Below are 19,392 nucleotides of genomic sequence, written 5' to 3'. Positions count from 1 at the left end.
AATTGGCCTCCAAGTGAATTGGCCTCCACTGCCTTATGTGGTAGAGAATTCGACAGATTCACCTCCCATCTTCACTTAGGTGGGAAGAGCCCCAACGCAAAATATCAGCTGTCTATTTCCCTCCACACCTACTGCACAACACATTTTATCCAGTAGATCACTTACTACACCTTTTAGAATAACTTCCATATCCTCTGTCTGCAATAATACTTATTATTGACACAAAAAGCTGGAATTGCAGTAAATAGGCCACACTATGCGCAGTGGAAGTGGCCAAGTAGTTACCTTAGCCTAATTTTACTTAATCTGAATTCTACCATTAAACCAACACCTTCAAAAAGGTTTTGGATGGCAAAATTACATCCAGCAAAAATGAAAATGCCCTCCTGTTCGAGTTAAACCACTTGGAATTGTGGACACAAGGAATTGCTTATGCTGGTTTACTAAAAAGTGTTGGGAGTAATGCAGCACCTCTGGAGAACATTAAAGGTGGCAGGGGTTATGGAGAGAAGGCAGGAGAATGAGGTTATGAGGGAGTGGTAGATTAGCCATGATTAAATGGCAGAGTAGACATGATGGGCCAAATGGCCTAATTCTACTCCTATCACTGTGATCTTAAATGAACATGGGTAGGTGACATTTCAGGTCAGGAACCTTCCCTTTCATTATGATTGGGAATCTAAAAGTGAATTAAATATCGCACACAACAGAAGTTTTTCACTGTACATTCGTGCATGTGACAATAAACTAAAACTTTAAATTGAACTCCATTGTGGCATTAAAAACATGTTCACATGCAAAATGCTTTAGAATTATTATTGCACCTACATACATACATACTAGCCCAAATCAATTAGAATGAGCTTGTTGAGTTAACATTTGTTATCGCTCATTTCGAAATGCCCAAATCCAAAGATTCCACCCCAGCTCTCATTTTGAGTTACTTACATGTCAAACTATTTATTATCACCTTCTATCTAGAACTAGTAAGAGTTTAGTTCTATATAACGATGTTGACTAATGGAGCAGACTGTAGTATTACTTATTAATGAACAACCACTTGCGCAGAAGTGATCCAATTCATAACTGTAGCATGCGGGTGCGGGCGGAGGCAGGCTAGTTTGGAACACCATTTGCTTTCCGATTTCAACATCAAAATTCTGTACCAAGTTAGAATTCAGTCTTATCTCTCTCAAGTACATCTGCATCCAAAGAACCAAGTTTTAGGCAGCAAGATTAAACAGAAGCCCAATCAATCTTCAACCCTCTAATTGCATCAAGTGACCGCAACGCTTATTTAAAAACAAAACCACAACTCCATTAGATTTCAAATGTTTATTTGCATATCAAAAAACAAGTTACTCTGCAATCCAAGGGGCCTAACAAAATGGCACGTTACATTCAACTTAAATGAACACAGGTCCTTGGTATCTTTGTTCTATTCACAGGCATTTGGTTATTAGGATTCCTGCAGTCTTTTCAAAGCTCCTCTTGACATGCAAGCTATTGAGTGCCATCAGAAGTCAAGCCAGGCTGATGGTCAGTAGTTCAATTCGTCATTTTGTTTTTGAAAGGCCAGGAAGGAAAAGTGGGGGGACAGTGATAGGGGTAATGGGGTAAGGAACGAGCCAGCCAGTTCATTCAATCCGATTATACTGCATCCAAGAAAGGATTTTTTTCCCCTTTTTTACAAAGATATAGCTAGAAGGCAATGCTTGTGGAATGTACAGGACAGATCAGAAAGGCATCTCATTTTCCTGATGCTTCTTCTTGCGCCGCTTTCTTTTCTTGTTCAATTGCTGAAAGAGAGCAGAGACGGGTTGAAAAGCAAGTTAAGTAAACAGTGCAGCAACAAAAATCACCGAGGCGCCCCGCCCGATAAAATCCAGGGAAGACAACCTCGACGGGGTTGCAAATACACGAGGAGATTTGAGATCTTTAGATTGGGCTGTGCCATTACATCATTGGCGAGGCTCACATTATTCACCCCTCCCTCGACGGTTATCGTGGTGAAACATCAACTACAAATCCCCGGCGAACTGATGCAATTTGTACATGTTGTTTTATGCAAACCCTTTAGCAATTGCAGTGATCCCAACTAGCTTATATTACGTCCACTATCCCCGAAAAAGCGCACAATGCGAGCGGCTTCGGCATTGTAACTCCACTCACTGGCTTGGTCGGGCAAGACGGTCTTGTCTTTCGTCTCGCAGGTATGGAGTTGACCCTTTTCGAATTTAGCAATCGCCTCCTGCAGATCGCCGCCGATTGTGGGCTTGGTTTCCTTGTCTGCCATTTCTAGGGGGTCAGGGATCTGGAACAGAACACGAGCATTACTTGAGGGGGGAGGGGGGTGTAGGGAGAACAAGCGAGCTAGTATATCCGAGCATGTAGGTACGCTGCGCTCCCAGCCCATGAGCCGAGACACTTTTCTGGCTGAAACATACACAGCGCGATGTGACCACGGCGGTCGCACCCATTGTCCTTAATACGGGCAGCTCACCACTAGCAAATTCTCACTACACATCGGCTGAGGCTCCATATTATCCTCAACACAACATTTTCCCCTTTCTCACTAGTCCGTCCCTACCCTACATACTTCCTCTTTAAAAAAAACATGCCACACGAGTTTTAAACCCCCAGCCACAGTGATAAACGCACCACCTGTTGTCCATTAAACAGTTATTCTAAAGAATCCACACCAACCACAAAGAATGCAAAAGATCCGACACTTATGCAAAAAAACTAAAATATCACTTGTTCTAGCACTTGGCACAAAAAAAGCAAAACTACAAATCGACGCAGCGCTCTATCAATGAAATTTTAACGAACAGGGGGGCATAAATGATCGATAACCTCTTACCACTCGACTAAACTTCCTTCAGCAAGCCGTTAACTCAATTGCAAGTGACGAGCGTTGCGTTGGGGCGAGGCTGTTATATGGGGTGTATGCAAATCACCCTTGGTTTACACCGCCCTCTGAGAACTTATTGGCTCTGTTTGCTATTCAATGGCAACGCTGGGGGCTGGCTGGTCGAAAAGGGGTGTTGCCGGCTGCAACCTCACATGAGTTCACTGGCGAACACCGACAACTTTTTTTTATCAACAGCGACATCAAGCGAAATCAGTCGGTTATTGTCTGTCCAATGCGGACCCCACCCATCAATGGTTCCTGTCTTCGATTCCATATCGCCTTTAAAGCAATAATGTTGCTTCTGGGACTTTTAACGTTTGCCATGGCACCCTTGTGAAGGCACAGGTTTGTCCCAGTGTCATCGAGCGAAGTAAAATATATGAACAATCGGCCTCTATTGAACAGGATCGGCAACATGTTCCAGAGAAAATGTCATCGTCATATTGTGGTTCAATGTGTAGCCAGACCTGCTGCATTACAGCACAGTTAAAAGAGCTTTGGTCGTTGTGCAGTACCGTAGCGTGCCCTGAATGGGCTGTCGAAGACTCTATACACGAAGGCCCTGCGTTCATTTCATTTGATGGCCTGACAGTAAAACAAAGCCTAATATATATCACAGGATGTTGTTTCTTCAAGAACAGTGTGATGCTTTAATGACATTGAAGGCGCTATTTTGTTGTGGCCTTTCAACCTGTCTTGAGGGTGTATACACACATTTCATATGTTTTGTGTGATTATGATACAAAAGTTGTAGAATAAAACATAGCATTTAATTTCATAGTGCAACATCAGTGACCTACATATACTACATTTCCCTTGACCTTCATTCCCTTTGTCCTGTTTTTACACCTTATACTTCCTTACCTCTACACTTCCTTATCTCTACACTTCCGGACCTATGTACTCCCCTGATATTAGGCTGAAGAAGGGTCTCAACCCCGAAACATCACCCATTCATTTTTTCCAGAGATGCTGCCTGGCCCGTTGAGTTACTCCAACATTTTGTGTCCATCTTCGGTGACTTGGTGTGATCCTGACCTCGGGAGTTTGCTTGTGCTCCTGTGTCGGAAGGAACTGCAGATGCTGGTTTACACCGAAGACGGACACAAAATGCTGGAGCAACTTAGCGGGACAGGCAGCATCTCTGGATAGAAGGAATGGTGATGTTTCGGGTCGAGACCCTTCTTGAGACTGAGAGTCAGGGGAGAGGGAGACACAGAGCTAAGGAAGTGCAAGGTGTGAAAACAAGACATCAATAGAGATGAGTCTGCAGAAGGGTCTCAACCCGAAATGTCACCTGTTCCTTTTCTCCAGAGATGCTGTCTGACCCCCTGAGTTACTCGCATTGGCCTTCATCAGTCAAGGTATTGAGTATGGGAGTTGGGATATCATGTTACAGTTCTATAAGAAATTAATGAGGCCATATTTGGAGTATGGTGTTCAGATTTGGCCACCCTGCTATATTCTGCACTACAATGTTACACCTCTCTGCTGTTTTGGACTTGTTGTATTTATTATTGTGTAGGAAAGAATTGCAGATGCTGGTTTACACTGAAGATAGACACAAAATGCTGGAGTAACTCAGCGGGACAGACAGCATCTCTGGATAGAAGGAATGGGTGACGTTTTGGGTCGAGACCCTTCTTCAGACTAGAGTCAGGGGAGAGGGAAACAAGACATACAGACGGTGAAATAGAGAGATATCACCCATTCCTTCTATCCAGAGATGCTTCTTGACCCGCTGAGTTACTCCAGCATGTTGTGTCTATCATTGTGTATACTGTTTACTCTGTGGTCTTCATGTGAACAAGGAATTTCACTGTTCCCTCGTTTATATGATAATAACTAAACAAAATTAATCCAATAAATTGTCCATTGTTAAGGCTCTGCTAGAAGAAAGTGAGCTTTTGAAAAAAACTATCTTTGATCACATAACATGTGGATAGAAATGTTCAGCAGCTACTTTCAGTGCTCAGCCATTACTCCATAGACAGCAAGATCTTCACTGGCGCGCTGGAATCACTGGCTCAGGACCGCTCTACATGGTGATACAGATAATTGCAGAATGGTACTGAGTATCTTATAGCTGAGAGCCTCCCTACAGTCACAATATCCATTTTGGACAAACAGTGGGCAACAGAGAAAATAAGAAGCAACACACAATTGTGCAATGAATAGTGGCCTCAGCTTGTATAGACATGAAAATCAAGCTATTTCTTGTTATTATTCTTATTTCCTTATATTCTGTTCCTCTAATAACCTCTCTCACCTTTTCCTCTTTTCTGCTTTATAGTTTAGTTTAGCGATACAGTGCGGAAACAGGCCCTTCGCCCACTGAGTCCGCACCGACCAGCGATTCCCAGGCATTAACACTATCCTATACACTAGGGACAATTTACATTTATACCAAGCCAATTAATAATAATAATAATAATAATAATAAATTTTATTTATGGGCGCCTTTCAAGAGTCTCAAGGACACCTTACAAAAATTTAGCAGGTAGAGGAAAAACATGTAAGGGGAATGAAATAAATAGTAGAGACATGACTAGTACACAAAGTAAAGACAGAATTCAATTCAAAACACAATAGAGGCAATTAATGCACAGATGAAAAGGGACGGGGATGTGGGGCTAAGGATAGGCAGAGATGAAGAGATGGGTCTTGAGGCGGGACTGGAAGATGGTGAGGGACACGGAATTGCGGATCAGTTGGTGGAGGGAGTTCCAGAGCCTGGGAGCTGCCCTGGAGAAGTGCTCTGTCCCCAAAACTGCGGAGGTTGGACTTGTGGATGGAGATGAGACCGGCTGATGTGGATCTGAGGGACCGTGAGGGTTGGTAGGGGGAGAGGAGGTCAGTGAGATATGGGGGGGCCAGATGGTGGAGGGCTTTGTAGGTGAGGATCAGGATTTTGTAGGTGATCCGGTGGGAGATGGGAAGCCAGAGCCTGCAAACCTGTACGTCTTTGGAGTGTGAGAGGAAACCGAAGATCCCAGAGAAAACCCATGCAGGTCACGGGGTGAACGTACACACTCCGCACAGACAGCACCTGTAGTCAGGATCGAACCTGGGTCTCCAGCGTGGTAAACGCTGTAAGACAGGAACTCTACCGCAATGCCACTGTGCCGCCCAAAAGATATATTTAAGACAGAGATAGACAGATTCTTGATTAGTACGGGTGTCAGGGGTTATGGGGAGAAGGCAGGAGAGTGGGGTTGGGAGGGAGAGATAGAACAGCCATGATTGAATGGTGGAGTAGATTTGATGGGCCGAATGGCCTAATTCTGCTCCTGACACTTATGAACATATGAGTCAAAACCATAAACAACTGGATTAGCTCATGTGTAGGAAGGAACTGCATATGCTGGTTTAAACCGAAGATGAACACAAAAAGCTGACGTTTCGGGTCAGAAGGGTTTCGACACGAAACGTCACCTATTCCTTTTCTCCTGAGATGCTGAGTCCCTCCAGCCTTTTGTGTTCATTTTTGGATTAGCTCTCAAACCATTTAGTTCTGTTGGTGGGATTTTGCTGGTCCAGTTTGGCTTTGTAAACAGTTATTGAACTGAAGGAGATGGTCTGTAGATTGCAGTGCATGCCCACACTCACAAATAGAGCTAGCAATCATTCATTGCCATTCATGGGTTTTGAAGCATCCAGTCTCAGAATGAATCATATTTCATTTAATCCGTTAGTTGTGCCGAATATCACAGCTGAGTGGATGAGGTTTTTGAGCTGGATGGTGAATCTGTGAAATTCATTGCCACAGACAGCTGTGGAGGCCAAGTCAATTGATATTTTTAAGACAGAGGTAGATAGATTCTTGATTAGTACGGGTGTCAAGGGTTATGGGGAGAAGGAAGGAGAATGGGACTAAGGGAAAGACTGATCAGCCATGATTGAATGGCAGTAGCCATGATGGGCCGAATGGCCTAATTCTGCTCCTATCACTTATGAACTTAATGTAAAGTTTGTGAGATGAGAAGCACTTTCATCCCAGCTATTTTACTTCGGAGTCACGTGAGTGATTCCGTGAAGAACCCCGCCAGTCCGCATGCGCATGGCACAGCGACCGGCTAGGAGATGCATCGCTCCTCCAGCGGTAAGTTTTAAAAAGCCTCAGGTAAGTGTCAAACTTAGTCGGAGGTCATTTTCTGCGCTTGATAATTCTTGTTTTCAGGAGGCAAGTCCAAGCATGGAGAAAGCGTTGAGAGCAACGCAAGCCATCGCAAAAGTAGCTAAAGAAGACCACAGGAGCGCAGGTAGCGGGCGGCTGCCTAGTTCATCTACTGAGTCGCTAGCGGTAAGACCAGCGACTGCAGACTTGGTGTCTGAGACCACCGTGGCTGCACCTGTGGGACGCAAAGCCACTAGAAAGTCTGCACGGCCAGTAGGCTCGGACGAGTCCGGCCGGGAGGGTTCCCCTCCAGGAATGGATACCGTGTTTGGTCGGTTATCCAGGATGGAGCTCCTAATGGAGAGGATGCTCCACCAAGATACACTCCAGCAGGAGGAGTTGTGTCAGCGCCGGCCTCTCCAAGTGCCCGCGCCAGCGGCATCTGCTACAGGGCTGCTTAATGTCTCCCTCTTGGAGGAGGAGAGCATAACGGGTCAGTATGATTCTGACGCTGAGTCTGTGGGTTTAGCAGTGGGGGCTACCCCAAGGGATGAAGGGCACGATTCCCAGGTACCATTCCTGGCAGCAAGATTTGCCATCCCAACAGACTCAGGAGAGCCGCTGGGTGAAGAGTTGGCTGCGAGTATTAATTACTTGGCCTCACACCAGCTTCAGGAGCTGACCATGGATGAAACGGCCAAAAAGTACAACACCCCAGCTAATTGTATCCTGCTTAAAGTGCCGGCAGTAAACCATGCCATCTGGGGCCATATGGGCGTAGGCATCAGGGCTTAGGAAATGAAGCTGCAAAGGGTGCTGAAGCTGCTCGCTTCGGGCATTACAGCATTCGGCAGGTCGGTGGATGGTGGGCACCTGACTGATGTTCAGCAGGATGCCCTGGCTCTCATGTGCAATGCGCACTTCGAGATAAACTGCCTGAGAAAGAGCGTCATCCGCCCTACCATCAACCCGATGTTTGCTGCTCTGTGTAAGCCTAGCAACATCCAGCCACCGAATCTGCTGTTTGGGGAAGACCTCGCAAAACGGGTGAAGGAGCTGGACGACGAGGCAAGAACCGTCGGGTTCATTAAGGCACCAATGACCAGCAGAACCCTTTGGAGGCAGTACCCCTACAAGCAGTTTGCTGAAACCGGGTTCGGTCAAGGAGCAAGCCGGCCATTCAATGTGCGCAGCTGGCGCACTCCAGCAGGAGCACGGGCAAACATGCCTTTTCCCACCAGAACCAGGGGACAGAGAATTCCACCGGTAACCATGGAGGTAGGTGGGTCTGGTTTTTGTCGAAACATATTGAGTGAGAATCACCTACCAGTTTGGGGGGAGATTACACTGGTTTCTGAAAGAATGATATGGGTTAACATCAGAATTGTTTATACTGCAAAGTATACAAGGGTTTTGAATTGAATTCCTTCCCAATTTGTGTCCACCCACACACCATACACCAAGGTGGGCACTCATTTTCTCACAAAAAGAGAATTTGGAGGTTCAAGCTGAAATTGATAAATTATGTATAAAAGGGGTAATTGAGAAGACAGTTTATCAACCTCACCAATTCGCGTCCAATATTTTTCCTAGGCCAAAGAAGGTGGTGTGAGTCGAATTATCCTGGACCTGACAAGCCTTAATCCTTTTGTGCAGTATAAACATTTCAAAATGGAAACATTTGCTACTGCCAAGCAATTGGTTTCCAGAGGGTGTTATATGGCATGTATAGATCTAAAGGATGCATATTATTCAGTGCTTGTTCATTAGGATCATGGGAGATATTTGAAATTTAGCTGGATGAGGCAATTGTGGCAATTTAAAGCACTGCCTAATGAGTTAACCTCAGCCCCTAGATTATTTACAAAGCTGCTAAAACCAGTACTGGGGCTACTCCGGGTTCAGGGTCATATTGTAATGGCTTATTTGGATGATATCTTAATAATTGGGAAGACCCGGGAGGCAGCTGAATTATCTGTTTCAGCTGTTAAACTCATGGTTGAGAGATTGGGGTTTCTCATTCATCCAGCTAAATCAAAATTGATACCAGTTAAAGTTATTGATTATTTGGGATTCACTGTTAATTCAACTCACATGTCAGTGACTCTGCCCAAGGGCAAGAGATTAGATTTAATTGAAGGCTGTAACAAGCTCATGGGGGAGCAACAACCTTCAATTAGACATGTGGCCAGCTTGATTGGCAAATTAGTGGCTGCCTTTCCAGCTGCACAGTATGGACCTTTGCATTACCAAAATTTACAACGGGCAAAAGTACAGGCACTCAGGATACACGCGGGTCATTTCGACAGGCCCATGCAATTTACCAATGTGGTGGATAAGGAACATTTCAAATTGCTCCAGCAAAATTCTGATTGAAGAACCTTCAGTTGTTTTACAGACTGATGTTAGTGCCCTAGGTTGGGGTGCTACTGATACCATTTCTAGCTGTGGAGGCAGATGGAATATGCATGAGGCATTTATTCTCCAATCACATGGAATCAATTATTTAGAGCTATTAGCAGCATTTTATGGGCTTAAGGCTTATTGTACCACCAAGCAGCACTTACATGTTCAGCTTCAGATTGACAACACCACGGCAGTGGCATATGTTAATCACATGGGTGGAATCAAGTCGGAATCTTGTGATAGATTGGCTAACCTTATTTGGCACTGGTGCATTAAAAGAAACATTTGGGTTTCAGCTGCCTACTTGCCAGGCAGATTCAACACGGTGGCAGACATCAGGTCACGCAAATTCAATGACAACACAGAATGGATGTTGAATCATGATGTATTTAATGATATTGTTGTTCGATATGGGATGCCAGATATCGATTTGTTTGCATCCAGACTCAATCACCAGTTACCAAAATATGTTTCATGGGGACCAGACCTAGGGGCAGTAGCGGTAGACGCGTTCTCGCTACACTGGGGCAGAGTGTTTTTATATGCATTTCCCCCAAGCTGCCTCATCAGTCGGTGCTTGCTCAAGATCAAGCAGGACTCTTCCTCAGGAGTTTTGGTGGTACCACATTGGCCTACACATCCCTCTCATTTCAGAGATAATAACAGAGCCTATAACGGCGGTCCCGAAACGTAATGACCTATTGGTGCACCCTGTGACTGGGGATCAACACTCGTTGTATGATCGTATTAATCTGTTAATTTGCAGATTCTGAGGAGGCCATACCTGGGTCTGGGACTGTCCAATCGTACCGTGGATGTCATCACATTGTCCTGGAGGGATAGTACCAAAAAGTAGTACATCTCTCATGTCAGGAAATGGGAGGAGTTTTGTTTACATGGGAACATTACATATCACACAGCATGCATCTCAGATGTGCTAGAATTTCTGTCCACACTGTATTTTGATGAAGGGTTGAGATACATGCCATCAATAGTGCCAGGAGTGCCCTGTCATCTTACTTATGGCTGGGGTCGGAACTACAGTCTCTAGGTTCTCATCCATTAATATCCCGGTTTATGAAGCGTGTTTTGAATTCCAATCCCCCCAGGCCCAGATACTCTGAAATCTGGGATGTGAGCGTGGTACGCACGCTGCTTCGACAGTGGGGTCCAGCCACATCCTGTCTTTGGTCAAAATTACCCTTAAGGTCATCATGCTCATGGCGCTGGTTTCAGCGCAACGGGTTCAGACTTTGCAGAAGCTGCGACAGGACAGGATGGTGTCATCTGGGAATGACGTTATGTTTTACATCTATGATTTAATTAAACAGAGCAGACCAGGGGTGTCAGGATTCAAGCTTGTACTGTCAGCATATCCCACAAATTTATGACTGTGTGTAGTGGCGCACTTGCAATATTATATCGAGGTCACCAAGAGCCTCAGAGGTTCGGAAGTAGCATTGTTTATTAGCCACAATCACCATGATGAACATAACGCCCCTTCCGGAGGTGGGAGGGGGGGGGGGGGCAGGACTATAAAACCCCGGATGCCTGGACATGAGTCAGTCACTCTGGAAGATCGCGAGGGAGAGTCCACGACTGTGATTCTAAGCTGTGAATTAACTGCACAGTGAGTCTGCCATGTACTTGCAATAAATAATTTGTTAGCCCTTAATGAAAATGGAGTGAGTTGTTTGGCCTGCCCTGTGTTTGAAACTGCAATGGAAATGGAAATGAAATGAAAATGCAATGAGTTGTTTGCCTTGCCCTGTGCTTGAAACTGCAATGGAAATGGAAATGAAATGAAAATGCAATTAGCTGTTTGGCCTGCCCTGTGCTTGAAACTGCATTGGAAATGAAAATTAAATGAAAATGCAATGAGCTGTTTGGCCTGCCCTGTGCTTGAAACTGCAATGGAAATGAATTGAAAATGCAATGAGCTGTTTGGCCTGCCCTGTGTTTGAAACTGCAATGCAAATGGAAATGAAATGAAAATGCCATGAGCTGTTTGGCCTGCCCTGTGCTTGAAACTGCAATGGAAATGGAAATTAAATGAAACTGCAATTAGCTGTTTGGCCTGCCCTGTGCTTGAAACTGCAATGGAAATGGAAATAAAATGAAGATGCAATAAGCTGTTTGAAATTGAAATGGAAATGGAAATTAAATGAATTGTTTGGCCTGCCCTTTGCTTGAAATTGAAATGGAAATGAAATGAAATGAGTTGTTTGGCCTGCCTGAAACCACTAATTTCGGCCCACAAGGCCCCTATTAGCGGAGAAACCAGTTATTTTTGCCCAAAATGCCCGCATTAGCCCAGGAGAAGCATTTTGGCCAGGAAAGTCCAGAAATCCAGAGATTTCACTCAGATTTTTTTTTAAAGAGGCCCTTTGGCCCATAAGGCCTGTCCCTTCGGCCCATCAAAAAGTATTCCCCCTGCAAGTATTAAACCTCACCCCAGTATTTTTCTCCCTCCCTTCATTGGCTCCCTGCGAGATCCAGGCCAGGATAGACTTTCCTCCTTCATTGCTGTGATCTGCAGAAAAAGATGATAAATGTCTAAAATTGATTCTCCACCCTCTCCCCGTTAACTGTCACCGTCTCTCACCTGTTTTGGGCAGAACTTTTGGCAGTTTCTGAGCTGCCAGCCCACAAGCCCTGAGTGACTGAGCTGCCAACCCACCATGCCTGAGTAACTGAGCTGCCAGCCCACCAGGCTTGAGTGACTGAGCTGCCAGCCCACCAGGCCTGAGTGACTGAGCTGCCAGCCCACCAGGCCTGAGTGACTGAGCTGCCAGCCCACCAGGCCTGAGTGACTGAGCTGCCAGCTCACCAAGCCTGAGTTACTGAGCTGCCAGCCCACCAGGCCTGAGCGACTTTTGTTTTTGAAAGGCCAGGAAGGAAAAGTGGGGGGACAGTGATAGGGGTAATGGGGTAAGGAACGAGCCAGCCAGTTCATTCAATCCGATCATACTGCATCCAAGAAAGGATTTTTTTCCCCTTTTTTTTTACAAAGATATAGCTAGAAGGCAATGCTTGTGGAATGTACAGGACAGATCAGAAAGGCGTCTCATTTTCCTGCTTTTTCTTGCGCCGCTTTCTTTGCTTGTTCATTTGCTGAAAGAGAGCAGAGACGGGTTGGAAAGCAAGCAAGTTAAGTAAACAGTGCAGCAACAAATATCACCGAGGCGCCCTATAAAATCCAGGGAAGATAACCTCGAAGGGGATGCAAATACTCGAGGAGATTTGAGATCTTTAGATTGGGCTGCGCCATTACATCATTGGCGAGGCTCACATTATCCACCCCTCCCTCGACGATTATTGTGGTTAAACATCAACTACAAATCCCCAGCGAGCTGATGCAATGATCGAGTTCGGTATTCCGAAAAACATAAGGAATCGTGGGATTTGTCAAAGTAGCAATGTTACAAAATTTTTAGATTTTTAAAATCTGCAATTTATCCCATCAGATAAAGCATAAAAAGAAGTTTAATTTGACACCTAATTCACTTTCATATCTTCAGTATTAAAAATGTTATGGCCATTTTCATACTCGGAAATTAGCATCTTGTTCCCTATTGCTTTTCCATTGACTTAACACAAAAGTTGTGAACAAGGACAGTCAAATGGCCATAACATTATTAAAAACTGAAATCTGAGAACTGAAATAAATTTTCAGTTATTATAGATTGAAGCATTCTGAAACAAATATTAAACAATCTTACTTGGATGACCTGAAATTAAAGCATATAATTAGTTAGTTACTCAATTGTAGCTAATTCCAAAATTCCTAGTTCTAAACATCTAACCATTTCTTAAGAAAAGATTAACATTTTTAAATAGCCTAAGTGTCCAAAGAACATTCACACAAGAATTCACAATAAAACATGATTTTTAAATCTCATTGTCATTAATTGATAGGCCAAATGGAGGAATTTAGTGTTTAATTGCTGTAAATTAATGGCCATTTAAATCAGTTTGCGAGTGGGTTTTTCTGGAACGCAATGGTTTGGAACGTTGCGGTTGCATTGATTTTTTATTTTTTTTTAAAATTTTGATTAGAAGTACGGTAAGTTACAATACTACACAACACATCTGTCTTAATACATTTTTTGCACCGCTTCATTTTTTGAGCTTTAAGAAAAAGATAGAAGTAAATAAAGTAAAGAAAGTGCGCAAGAGTCGTGAATGTGCAGGAGAGTGTTGAGAAAAGAAAGCCCCTTAGAAAAGAAGTTAGAGAAGGAAGTAAAGAAAGAAAGTAGACCCTAGAAAAGAAGGAAAAAGAGAGGTGAAACAATCGTTCTATTATAACATTAAACTCCACAGAAAGGGGACTACCAACCAAGTCTGTTTTTGTTGGGGGGGTTTTTTTACCCCCCGTTGCCAGATCCTGGTACCTTTTATTTATTTATTTATTTATTTATTTAAAAAATTACTATTGCACCTGGTTGCAGTGATTTTGATGCCCATGTCGCCATGAAATACACTGCCGGTTCAGATGGGCCCCCAAGTCACCTTCTCGCAACTTAAAAATTTGAATAAAGGGATCTTAAGAAGCACATTTTAATGTAAAAATAAACAGCCTACCTTGCCTTGTCCCCTACGTGAGATCCATCCCGTTATCGGCGTTCGCGACTTAAGAGGATGATTTTTAATCTACTACAGCAATTAAATAATCCAATTAAGTTTAAAAATAACTGCTGCGAACGAATGTCGCAGCGATTTTTCGTCAGCAACTAAGCAGGCTGAACAACCTCGATTTCAATAGCCTATTGAAAATGGCGTTTTAAACCCGCCCCCCCCCTCTCAAAGGCGCCAAAGTCGCGCACACGGGCAGCGACAGAACTGCAGGGCTGCTGAAGGTAAGTTTTGCAACATACCTAGTCAAAGGTCATTCGCCATAAAGAAAAGCGAATGAAGCGCTGGCTGAATAAACTGTGTATAAATTCTTATCTTTATTCATAAATAATGTGTAATAATATATTTGATCTGAGGAACGGGGGTGGCAGGTACAGGGAGAGAGGGGGCAGATGCGAGTGGGAGACTGGGGGAGAGACTGCGCACACACAGACCAACACCTCATCCGCAGCCAGGATCAAACCCGGCATCACAGATACTGGTGGGCTGCCAGCATACTCACCATTCTCCTGTGCTACGAGTGCAACAAGTTTAGTTCCGATCGATGATATATTTTAAAAGTTATCGAGGTTTAAAAATCTTAAAAACTACGCATATGCAGATTGGTCTCCTGACCTGTCAGTCAGCGCCGCGCGGATTGGTCCACCCTCCTGTCAGTCAAGGCCACGGCCGGGATGGCGACGCCCCTTTCTGCCCCACAGGCTGAACAGGCGGCAGCCGTGGGGGGTTTGGGGGGGTTTAGTGCAGGCCCTGGTCCTGTCTCTCTCTCGCTCACTCACCACTCTCCCCCGTTTGCCCTCTGTGGCAATGGTGGTCCCGTCTACCTGTATCCCCGGGTGAATGGCTCCGACCGTCTGTCTCCTCCGCTGCCGCCACCGCCGCTGTGATAACTCACCCTCACGGCCCTCTCGGAGGAGATCTTCTCCACCAGCTCATCAAAACCCGTGGTGACCACCGTTCTGAACACCACGGCCCGGCGGCGGCAGTGAGCAGGCAGGCAGGTAGTTGGGTGGGTAGGACGGGGACGGGCCGAGTGGCAGCAACGGGCAGGCGGGGGACGGGCTGAGTGGCAGCAGCGGGCAATTGGGCAGGATGGGGACCCGCCGAGCGGCGGCTGAGCCGGAGTGGGCAGAGGGAGGGAGGGAGGGAGAGTCGGGTTGCAGGGTGGCCGAGCATTTTGCGTGGCGTTTGAGTAACACACACATACACACACACACACTGCAAACTGGTCCAATCGTCAAGTCAATGGGATCTAAACCACAGCTAACAATGAATGACCTGTGGAGGAAGGAACTGCAGATGCTGCTTTTTATGGAGGGAGGGAGTGACTAAGGGTAGAGGAAAGGAGAGGGAGGGAGAGGTGAGGGAGGGGTTGGGGGAGGGGAAAGAAGAGGGAGGGTGAAGAGGAGGGGGAGGGAGTGCTGGGGGCGAGGGGAAATGAGCTGCGCCTGCGCAGTTGAGGGCTATGCGTGAGTGGTGGAATATTGTGTTGGGGGAACGGGTTGCATTGGAGGAACAGGTGAGTGGTGGAATATTGTGTTGGGGAACGGGTTGCGTTGGGGGACCAGGCATCCCGTGTGACAGGGACTCAACGGGTCCCACTTTATCTAGTAAAGCAATAAAAATGACAAAATCATCGTAGTTTATACAAAGGAACAATAAATACAACTATTTCATAGTTTGAACAGTATTACCTAGAAGAAACAAAGCTGGAAAATACGAATGAAATGAAGGTCTGATAACACACAGCAGATCCACTCCTGACAATGTTTATGGCAAGTGACCTATGACCTGGGCATGAGCAGTCGGAATACCGAACTCGCTTAGTAGTACATGATGTTTTTTGCAAATTATTGAGCAATTGCAGACCTGTGCAATTGCAGAGATCAGAACTAGCTTATATTACGTCCACTATCTCCGAGAAAACGCACAATGCGAATGGCTTCTGCATTGTAACTCCACTCACTGGCTTGGTCGGGCAAGGCTATCTTTTCCTCTGTCTTAAATAGCTGGAGTTTTTCCCAGTTGAAGTAAGTAATTTGCTCCTGCAGATCGCCGCCGATTGCGGGCTTGTGTTCCTCGTCTGCCATTTCTCGGGTGTCAGCGGGGTCAGGGAAAGAGCGTTCACGTCGCGGCCCAGTTTTCACCAATCTTTCCACCACCACGCCCAAGAAGCACAAGAAGCGCAAGACAGACACCATTGAATGCAGATGCCGAGACGTGTGTTCAGCTCTGGCTGAACAATTTCTAATCTTGTGATGTGGACTCGTTGAGAAGAAGATGGGGGTCAGCGTTCTGCAACAGAAGACAAGGAGGTAAACAAGCGAGCTAGTGTATCTGAGCATGTAGGTACGCTGCGCTCCCAGCCCATGATCCGAGCCACCATGGTGGCTGAAACATACACAGCGCGATGTGACCACGGCGATCGCACCCAGTGTCCTTAACACGGGCAATGCACCCTAGCCACAAGCAAGTTCTCAGCACACATCGGCCGAGGCTCCATATTATCCTCACACAACATTTTCCCCTTTCCCACTAGTTCGACCCTTCCCTACATATTTCCTCTTTAAAGAAAAACATGCCACACGAGTTTTAAACCCCCAGCCACAGTGGTAAACCCACCACCTGTCAATATCCATTAAACAGTTATTCTAAAGAATCCACACCAACCACAAAGAATGCAAAAGATCCGACACGTTTGCACAAAATGCTAAAATATCACTTGTTCCAGCACTTGGCACAAAGAGCTAAACTCAAATGGAAGCAGCGCTCTATCAATGAACTTAACGAACGGGGAGGCGTAAATTACAGATAACCTCTTGCCACTCGACCTACCAGATTTCTATCAGCAAGCCGGTAACTCAATTGCAAGTGACGAGCGTTGCATTGGGGCGAGGCTGTGAGATGGGGGTGTATGCAAATCACCCTTGGTTTACACCGCCCTTTGTGTGAACTTGTTGGCTCTGTTTGCCATTCAATGGCAACGTGTTCTCTGGCAACGCGAGGGCTGGTCTAAAGAGGTGTTGCCGGCTGCAATAAGCGAGTTCAGTATTCTGACTGCGCATGCCCAGGTCAAAGGTCACTGCATAATCATTGCTGGAAGCAGTGGAGCTATGAACATATAGACCTTCATTTCATCCGTTTTTTCCAGCTTTGATTCTTCTAGATAAGAAAATATTGCTTTCAAACTATGAATGAGTTGTATTTATTGGTCCTTTGTAAAAAGGTATGATGATTTTGTCGTTTTTATTGGTTTATGCTTCGCTGAGTGAGCAAGATCGTGCTCGTCCGTGGTCTGGGTCAGGCCCGGGCCCTGTCCAGGTGTGCCTTAGAGATCGGTACTGGGCACACTGCTGTTTGTGGTTTATATCACCAGTTTAGATGAGAATGTACTATTGGATGACAGGGCACTACCTCGTCTTCATTAGTAAGTTTGCAGAGGACACCAAAGTGGGAGGTGTTGTGGAAAGAGAAGATGGTTTTCAAAAATTGCAGCAGGATCTTGAACAGTTGGGCAAGTGGGCTGAGGAATGGTTAATGGAGTTTAATACAGATAAGTGCGAGGTGTTGCATTTTGGGAAGTCAAACCAGGGCTGGGCCTACACAATGAATGGCAGGGCTCCGGGGAGTGTCGTAGAGCAGAAGGATCTGCGAGTGCAGGTACATAGTTCCATGAAGGTGGTGTCACAAGCAGGGTGGTCATGAAGGCTTCGGCACATTGGCCTTCATCAGTCTAGGTATTGAGTATGGGAGTTGGGATATTATGTTACAGTTGGATAAGAAATTAATGAGGCCATATTTGGAGTATGGTGTTCAGATTTGGCCACCCTGCTATATTCTGCACTGCAATGTTACACCTCTCTGCTGTTTTGTACTAGTTGTATTTATCATTGTGTAGGAAGGAACTGCAGATGCTGGTTTACACTGAAGATAGACACAAAATGCTGGAGTAACTCAGCGGGACAGACAGCATCTCTGGATAGAAGGAATGGGTGACGTTTTGGGTCGAGACTCTTCTTCAGACTAGAGTCAGGGGAGAGGGAAACGAGACATACAGACGGAAAAATAGAGAGATATCACCCATTCCTTCTATCCATAGATGCTGCTTGACCCGCTGAGTTACTCCAGCATGTTGTGTCTATCATTGTGTATACTGTTTACTCTGTGGTCTTCAAGTTAACAAGAAATTTCACTGTTCCCTCGTTTATATGATAATAAACTAAACAAAATTAATCCAATAAATGTCCATTGTTAAGGCTCTGCTAGAAGAAAGTGAGTTTTTGAAAAAAACAATCTTTGATCACATAACATGTGGATAGAAATGTTCAGCAGCTACTTTCAGTGCTCAGCCATTACTCCATAGACAGCAAGATCTTCACTGGCGCGCTGGAATCACTGGCTCAGGACCACTCTACATGGTGATACAGATAATGGCAGAATGGTACTGAGTATCTTATAGCTGAGAGCCTCCCTACAGTCACAATATCCATTTTGGACAAACAGTGGGCAACAGAGAAAATAAGAAGCAACACACAATTGTGCAATGAATAGTGGCCTCAGCTTGTATAGACATGAAAATCAAGCTATTTCTTGTTATTATTCTTATTTCCTTATATTCTGTTCCTCTAATAACCTCTCTCACCTTTTCCTCTTTTCTGCTTTATAGTTTAGTTTAGAGATACAGCGGGGAAACAGGCCCTTCGCCCACTGAGTCCGCACCGACCAGCGATTCCCTGCACATTAACACTATCCTACACACTAGGGACAATTTACATTTATACCAAACCAATTAACCTGCAAGCCGGTACGTCTTTCAGTGTGGGAGGAAACCGACGATCCCGGAGAAAACCCACGCAGGTCACGGGGCGAACATACAAACTGTACAAACAGCACCCGTAGTCAGGATCGAACCCGGGTCTCCGGCGTTGCAAGCGCTGTCAAGGCAGCAACTTTACCGCTGCACTACCATGACTGCCCTCTCTCTTCCTGTCTTCAGTTGGCCACCTGCATGAATGCTATTGGATTTTCTTTTCTTCGACAAACCAAAGCAAGGATTTCCAACAAACTGAAGCAAGGATTCTTTGTTATGTGAGGATATTTCAGTGTTTAAATGCCTCTTCTCCACTGAAAATCACGGGCTCAGGGTCACATGATGTTGCAGCGAATTCATCCAGATAGCAATCTACCCAGGGAGGTTGTTAAAGAGTTCAATTCCCTGATATCACCTCTAACACCTGTCAGTACATGAGATGCTCAGGCTGGATGGCTGAAAGCAGCAACACAGGGTACTACTTTGTCTTATCTTCTTATCGAGTCCACA

General features: G+C 45.3%; 2 long non-coding RNA genes across 2 annotated transcripts; both read right to left on the bottom strand.

Moving 5' to 3' along the window:
* Nucleotides 1-1,074: 1,074 nt before the first annotated feature.
* LOC116980764 lies at nucleotides 1,075-16,074 on the bottom strand. The gene is made up of 3 exons (XR_004414061.1): nucleotides 16,039-16,074; nucleotides 12,312-12,551; nucleotides 1,075-1,086 (listed from the first exon to the last, which is right to left on the bottom strand). It is a non-coding gene; the product is annotated as an uncharacterized LOC116980764 (long non-coding RNA).
* Nucleotides 1,321-3,002, bottom strand: LOC116980763. Its single transcript, XR_004414060.1, has 3 exons — nucleotides 2,864-3,002; nucleotides 2,173-2,314; nucleotides 1,321-1,799 (listed from the first exon to the last, which is right to left on the bottom strand). It is a non-coding gene; the product is annotated as an uncharacterized LOC116980763 (long non-coding RNA).
* Nucleotides 16,075-19,392: the final 3,318 nt, after the last annotated feature.

The sequence above is a fragment of the Amblyraja radiata genome, chromosome 14, assembly GCF_010909765.2.
Source record: "Amblyraja radiata isolate CabotCenter1 chromosome 14, sAmbRad1.1.pri, whole genome shotgun sequence".
In the NCBI taxonomy this organism is placed as follows: domain Eukaryota; kingdom Metazoa; phylum Chordata; class Chondrichthyes; order Rajiformes; family Rajidae; genus Amblyraja; species Amblyraja radiata.
Note: the sequence above shows the minus strand (reverse complement) of the source record. Positions and strands in the feature narration are given on the sequence as shown.